This window comes from Oncorhynchus nerka, linkage group LG24 (genome assembly GCF_034236695.1).
Source record: "Oncorhynchus nerka isolate Pitt River linkage group LG24, Oner_Uvic_2.0, whole genome shotgun sequence".
NCBI lineage: Eukaryota > Metazoa > Chordata > Actinopteri > Salmoniformes > Salmonidae > Oncorhynchus > Oncorhynchus nerka.
Genome location: NC_088419.1, coordinates 66,418,444 through 66,425,168, shown reverse-complemented (window position 1 = coordinate 66,425,168; position 6,725 = coordinate 66,418,444).

The window sequence follows — 6,725 nt, the reverse complement described above, 5'->3', positions numbered from 1 at the left end:
GCAACTGCAAATGGGGACAAAGATCATACTTTTTGGAGAAATGTCCTCTAGTCTGAAGAAAAAAAAATAGAACTGTTTGGCCATAATGACCATCGTTATGTTTGGAGGAAAAGGGGGAGGCTTGCAAGCCGAAGCACACCATCCCAACCGTGAAGCACGGGGGTGGCAGCCTCATGTTGTGGGGGTGCTTTGCTGCAGGAGGGACTGGTGCACTTCACAAAATAGATGGCATCGTGAGGAAGAAAAATGATGTGGATATATTGAAGCAACAACTCAAGACATCAGTCAGTTAAAGCTTGGTCACAAATGGGTCTTCCAAATGGACAATGACCCCAAGCATACTTCCAAAGTTGTGGAAAATGGTTTAAGGACAACAAAGTCAAGGTATTGGAGTGGCTGTCACAAAACCCTGACCTCAATCCCATAGAAAATTTGTGGGCAGAACTGAAAATATTTGTGCGAGCAAGGAGGCCTACAAACCTGACTCAGTTACACCAGCTCTGTCAGGAGGAATGGGCCAAAATTCACCCAACTTATTGTGGGAAGCTTGTGGATGACCTAAGTTAAATGATTTAAAGGCAATGCTACAAATACAAATTGAGTGTATGTTAACTTCTGACCCACTGGGAATGTGATGAAAGAAATAAGAAATAAAAGCTTAAATAAATCATTCTACTATTATTCTGACATTTCACATTCTTAAAATAAAGTGGTGATACAAACTGATCTAAAACAAGGAATTTTTACTAGGATTAAATGTCAGGAATTGTGTAAAACCTGGTTTAAATCTATTTGGCTAAGGTGTATGTAAACTGTAATTCTTACATGAGACTGTGAGAATTGGTAGTAAAATAAAGTGTTATTGACTTAGGTATAACCTAATCTCTGCTGTTATTTTCCCTCTACAGCTGTTGTAGGCCTACTTCATGTTATAACATCTTACTTACATTTGATCCTGTCTTACCCAACTTGCACTGTCCGCAATTTCTCCTGATAGTCCTCCAGTCTAGCGTGTGCAGCGTGCACTTCTACCATGTGCTCACAGCAGAGCAAAAGGTCCTGAAATTGGATTGAAATGCCTACATTTGACAAGCTAGCCTAAGTTACTTATTATTTTATCTCCCACGATTAAAAAATGTTGTAGGGTTGCTGGTTCTTTAGCCCGTACTGTACATTGATGATTTTCAGACTGATAATATTGTAGGGATTTCAAGATAGAGACACTGACCTTTAAGAGACAGATGACAAATCATGTTATGGTTATTTTCTTTGAAGTTTTGGAACTTTAGGGGGGACAACTCCTCATGGTCTGATCCTGTGGAAAGTGCCAGAGATTTTGCTGTGGAATAAAACACAACAAGAGGTCATGATAGTCTTGGTACCTCTCAGATAAGTGGTGAGGTCTTTCTGAATAAATTAATCAAAATGTATATTTTTAATGAAAATATGTCAATCATTATTTGAATATGTTGGTAAGTCATTGTATAAAAGTGATATTGCCCTCGAAGCCGGTGCCAATATATCCTCCAAACACCGGCTTCCTGGGCATTATCACTTAATTGTACAAAAGCTGATGAATCTAACACTCTAAAAGTGTGAAAACATTTGATCCATTTTATTTCCTGATTAGTTGCTCGTTGAAAATGAAATCTACACAGGACCTTCTAGTCAGCAGGTTTGCATGAATGGGACTTTCAGCTTTCCATGGTGACTTCACCATGCAGTGTCCTAATTGGTTAATAGACCAATAACTAAGAGAGTTCCAAACCTCTCTGCCAATAACAGCTAGTTTTTAGTTTCTAACTCCCCACTCAAACCACTCCCAGACAGTCCTAGCAACATTTTTAGCTTGAGCAACTTTTCCCCATTTTAATGATGTACATTTTCTCCCAGAGAGCGAAAGAGTGAGTGACATTGGATCTTTTATAAGACCAGAGGAGGTCAAAGCAACTTCCCGCTGGGTTGGAATTAAGGTAGGCTGTGTGGTTGGTCTGATTTATGCACCCGTGGTGCAAGAGCACGGTCTAATTTTGGGCTTGATGAAGGTGGATGGAAAATATTGATTGTGCTAAATTCTGATTACGTTTGCAATGTGACATATACACTTTTCTACATGCAGGGCATTATTGCTTTATGATGCAGACGTTTATAATTGGATTACATTTGATTACTTGACACACAGGGTAGTTAACTCAAAATCACAATTGTCCTGAATAACAGTCTTACAAATATACGTAGACTGATTCAACACAATGTATATATTGCACAATACTTTAGTCCACACAGCAGAGAAAATACATTACTCTGGCCAAATATGATGTCACAGGTTTACATTCCTCTCAGAGAATCTCAATTGGCATGCCAATTGATTGGCATGCCAATTGATTGGCATGCCAATTGATTGGCATGCCTATTGATTGGCATGCCTATTGATTGGCATGCCAATTTTTTTTAAAGGGCATAAATTATTTTAAAAACATTTAAATTGACATTGTAATTGTCAAAATGAAAGCATGATGCAATGAACATAAATGGTGCTGAGGGGAGGGGCTATTACACTACGACATCATCAGCTTTAGCCCTGCCACAGATTTTTACCAAAGAAGCTGTGTTGACACATGATAGAAATATCAGAAGAAACAAAATCCCACATTTCAAATTTCCTGTCTGCAACTCATGAGTAATTTTTCAGAGGCATAAAAAAAACATTCACTCAGACACGACACCTCAATAAATTTTCCGCCAAAGAACAAAATGAATCCTCTTTTATCATCCACTACATCCATGTCACCCCACTCTGTCTTCAGGTGTTATCAAACGGAGGGGAGATCCGGAAACTTTCATCCACAACTACAGTATTGGCCAAGGTTTTTGTAAAGGATGAAATCATTTTGTGGACTGAGGAAGTTGTAAGACTGAAGGAGTCTCACTAGACTCTCAGTTGACACAATGGCATGACTGGATCCACTCTACCCTTAGATTGCAGGCTCTTCCTTTGGCTTTCTGTCACTATACTATGTTCATTGTTTAAGAAAACAAACCAGAATCACCCTTGCTGACCTAATAGGCTGTCAGCAATGTTACATTTTATGTTGAGCATGTACTGTACTTTTCTATCACAGCATTTCATAAATAAACTGGAGGAACAGAGGTAGAGAAGGGCTTTACAAGGAGGGGAAGCAGGGGATGAGAAAGACTACACAGATTGTAACAAAATGTCTGAGATGCCTGAGAAGTAGGCCGTCCATCTTCTGGTGCAGCCTGGAACACGTATACTGAGCTGTACAGCGAAGGGAACATTGTGTCTGAGGGTATCTGAGGATACTGCCTGACTTTAAATAATTCCCCCATGCTCAGTCCTCTTGTCTCTGTATGACATTCTCCCATGAAATGTTGAGCTGTTCTCATTACACCAGAGAAAGTCAGACAGAAAACAGGCAGGCAGACAGACAGACAGACCATATGGTGTTACTGTTCAGTTAAAAAGACACTGAAGTACATTCATGAATGTTGACACCTGACAATAAACAATTAAACACTCACATTTCTAGATATTTCAGAAGGACATTTAAGAAGCTCTGATTGGACATTGTTAGCCAGGGAAAGCATGGTAAAGGGCCATTGCACCTGCTCTAGCAATGTTAATGCAGTATAATTAACAAACTTCTCCCTGCACACACACGTGTCTCAGGCATCTATTTAATCTGTATTGCTGACGCGTTGCAGATTACGTGATAGAAATGTAAATGTAATTTCCGATTGAGCCGACATATGCAGTGTTTACCGTGATTGCGCTCTCCGCTAAACACGGGAACAATGCTTTTAAATTTCAATCACGATGTAACCCGGAACATTTGCGATACGGATTGAATAGAGACATTATTCTAAAAACGGAAAACATGTACTGGAGTACAGATATTGTGTCAAATGATTTAACTTTGTTTAACAACATGGAAATATGTATACTTTGAGATACTGCATAAATAGAGCAATGCAGGTTGAACTGAATTGAGATCAAAGTCAAAGAAAGCTAATGTTCACAACTAAGTGTGGTATATGATTCCAGCAGGTGCCATATCAGGGTTGTAGTTGAATCACCAATATTGAAGTCCAGGTTTTCAAGACTCATGGAGATGTTCAAGTTCAAATTATGAGCAAATGTTTGTATAACATCAATACCTGGGTGTCCTCATATACTCACCTTTGATCAAGCATATGCATGTTCAGTTGTAGGGTAACGTGGGGTAAATAGCCCCCTCGGGTCAACTACCACCCCCAACATAATTCTCACAGAAACCACTTTATGACACCAATGTTTCTTTCCCTTTCTGCAACGACTCTTGCTCAACTAAACTTTGTATCTGTCTCATCCAAAAAATGTAGGTCACTCTACCAAAACGATTCTAAGATAAGTTAATCTAATATTTTTAAATGTATAAAAATGTATAGAACCCCCCCGACCCCCACCCCCCTCCATTGGGGCAACTTCTAGGCAATGGTACCTGATTTAGCATCTTCCAAATCATGTCCAAATCATCTACAACTTCATTGAGTTACAGTCATTTTTTTATACTTTAGGATGATTTGGACATGATTTGGCACAAAAATGATTTCGCTGAACCTTGCATCAATATTACAAATGCCATTTTGTTTAAATATTTCATTTATTTAATTAGAACAAGATACAGAGACTTCACTTTAATAAGAGTTAATTACTAAACATTTTCAAAATAAAATGTATAAAACACAATCTTCAGGGGCCAACGTACCCCACTTTTTTGTCATTAAATAACCACTTATTTCCCTTCATAGTTTGTTTGCCTAAGCATGACCATCATCCACATACCACATTTTTACCAAACTTTTTTCAGCAATTGGACATTGTCTTAGTTACCCCATATTAACCTACTGTAGATTAAAAGAGGTGCAGGTATCTGCCTTGAAAAGAACAATTCTTGACTTTAGAGAGGCAGCCCAATTCTGGTATTTTTTTCACTTCACCAGATCAGCTTTGAAAAAGATCTGATATGAAAAAATCTTATATGATTGCTTACCTAAAGAAATCCCGCTATGCCCTGCAACGAACCATCAAACAGGCAAAGCGTCAATACAGGGCTAAGATTGAATCATACTACACCGGCTCCGACACTCGTCGGATGTGGCAGGGCTTGTAAACTATTACAGACAACAAAGGGAAGCACAGCCGCGAGCTGTCCAGTGACACGAGCCTACCAGACGAGCTAAATCACTTCTATGCTTGCTTCGAGGCAAGCAACACTGAGGCATGCATGAGAGCATCAGCTGTTCCGGACGACTGTGTGATCACGCTCTCTGTAGCCGACGTGAGTAAGACCTTTAAACAGGTCAACATACATAAGGCTGCGGGGCCAGACAGATTACCAGGACATGTGCTCTGGGCATGTGCAGACCAACTGGCAGGTGTCTTCACTGACATTTTCAACATGTCCCTGATTGAGTCTGTAATACCAACATGCTTCAAGCAGACCACCATAGTCCCTGTGCCCAAGAACACAAAGGCAACCTGCCTAAATGACTACAGACCCGTAGCACTCACGTCCGTAGCCATGAAGTGCTTTGAAAGGCTGGTAATGGTTCACATCAACACCATTATCACAGAAACCCTAGACCCACTCCAATTTGCATACCACCCAAACAGATCCACAGATGATGCCATCTCTATTGCACTCCACACTGCCCTTTCCCACCCGGACAAAAGGAACACCTATGTGAGAATGCTATTCATTGAATACAGCTCAGCATTCAACACCATAGTACCCTCAAAGCTCATCACTAAGCTATGGAACCTGGGACTAAACACCTCTCTCTGCAACTGGATCCTGGACTTCCTGACGGGCCACCCCCAGGTGGTGAGGGTAGGTAGCAACACATCTGCCACGCTGATCCTCAACACTGGAGCTCCCCAGGGGTGCGTGCTCAGTCCCCTCCTGTACTCCCTGTTCACCCACGACTGCATGGCCAGGCACGACTCCAACACCATCATTAAGTTTTCAGACGACACAACAGTGGTAGGTCTGATCACCGACAACGACGAGACAGCCTATAGGGAGGAGGTCAGAGACCTGGCCAGGTGCCAGAATAACAACCTATCCCTCAACGTAACCAAGACTAAGATGATTGTGGACTACAGGAAAAGGAGCACCGAGCACGTCCCCATTCTCATCGACGGGGCTGTAGTGGAGCAGGTTGAGAGCTTCAAATTCCTTGGTGTCCACATCAACAACAAATTATAATGGTCCAAACACACCAAGACAGTCGTGAAGAGGGCGTGACAAAGCCTATTCCCCTCAGGAAACTAAAAAGATTTATCATGGGTCCTGAGATCCTCAAAAGGTTCTACAGCTGCAACATCGAGAGCATCCTGACCGGTTGCATCACTGCCTGGTACGGCAATTGCTCGGCCTCCGACCGCAAGGCACTACAGAGGGTAGTGTGTACGGCCCAGTACATCACTGGGACAAAGATGCCTGCCATCCAGGACCTCTATACCAGGCGGTGTCAGAGGAAGGCCCTAAAAATTGTCAAAGACCCCAGCCTCCCCAGTCATAGACTGTTCTCTCTACTATCGCATGGCAAGCGGTACCGGTGTGCCAAGTATAGGACAAAAAGGTTTTTACCCCCAAGCCATAAGACTCGTGAACGGGTAACCAAATGGTTACCCAGACTATTTGCAACCCCTCTTTTAT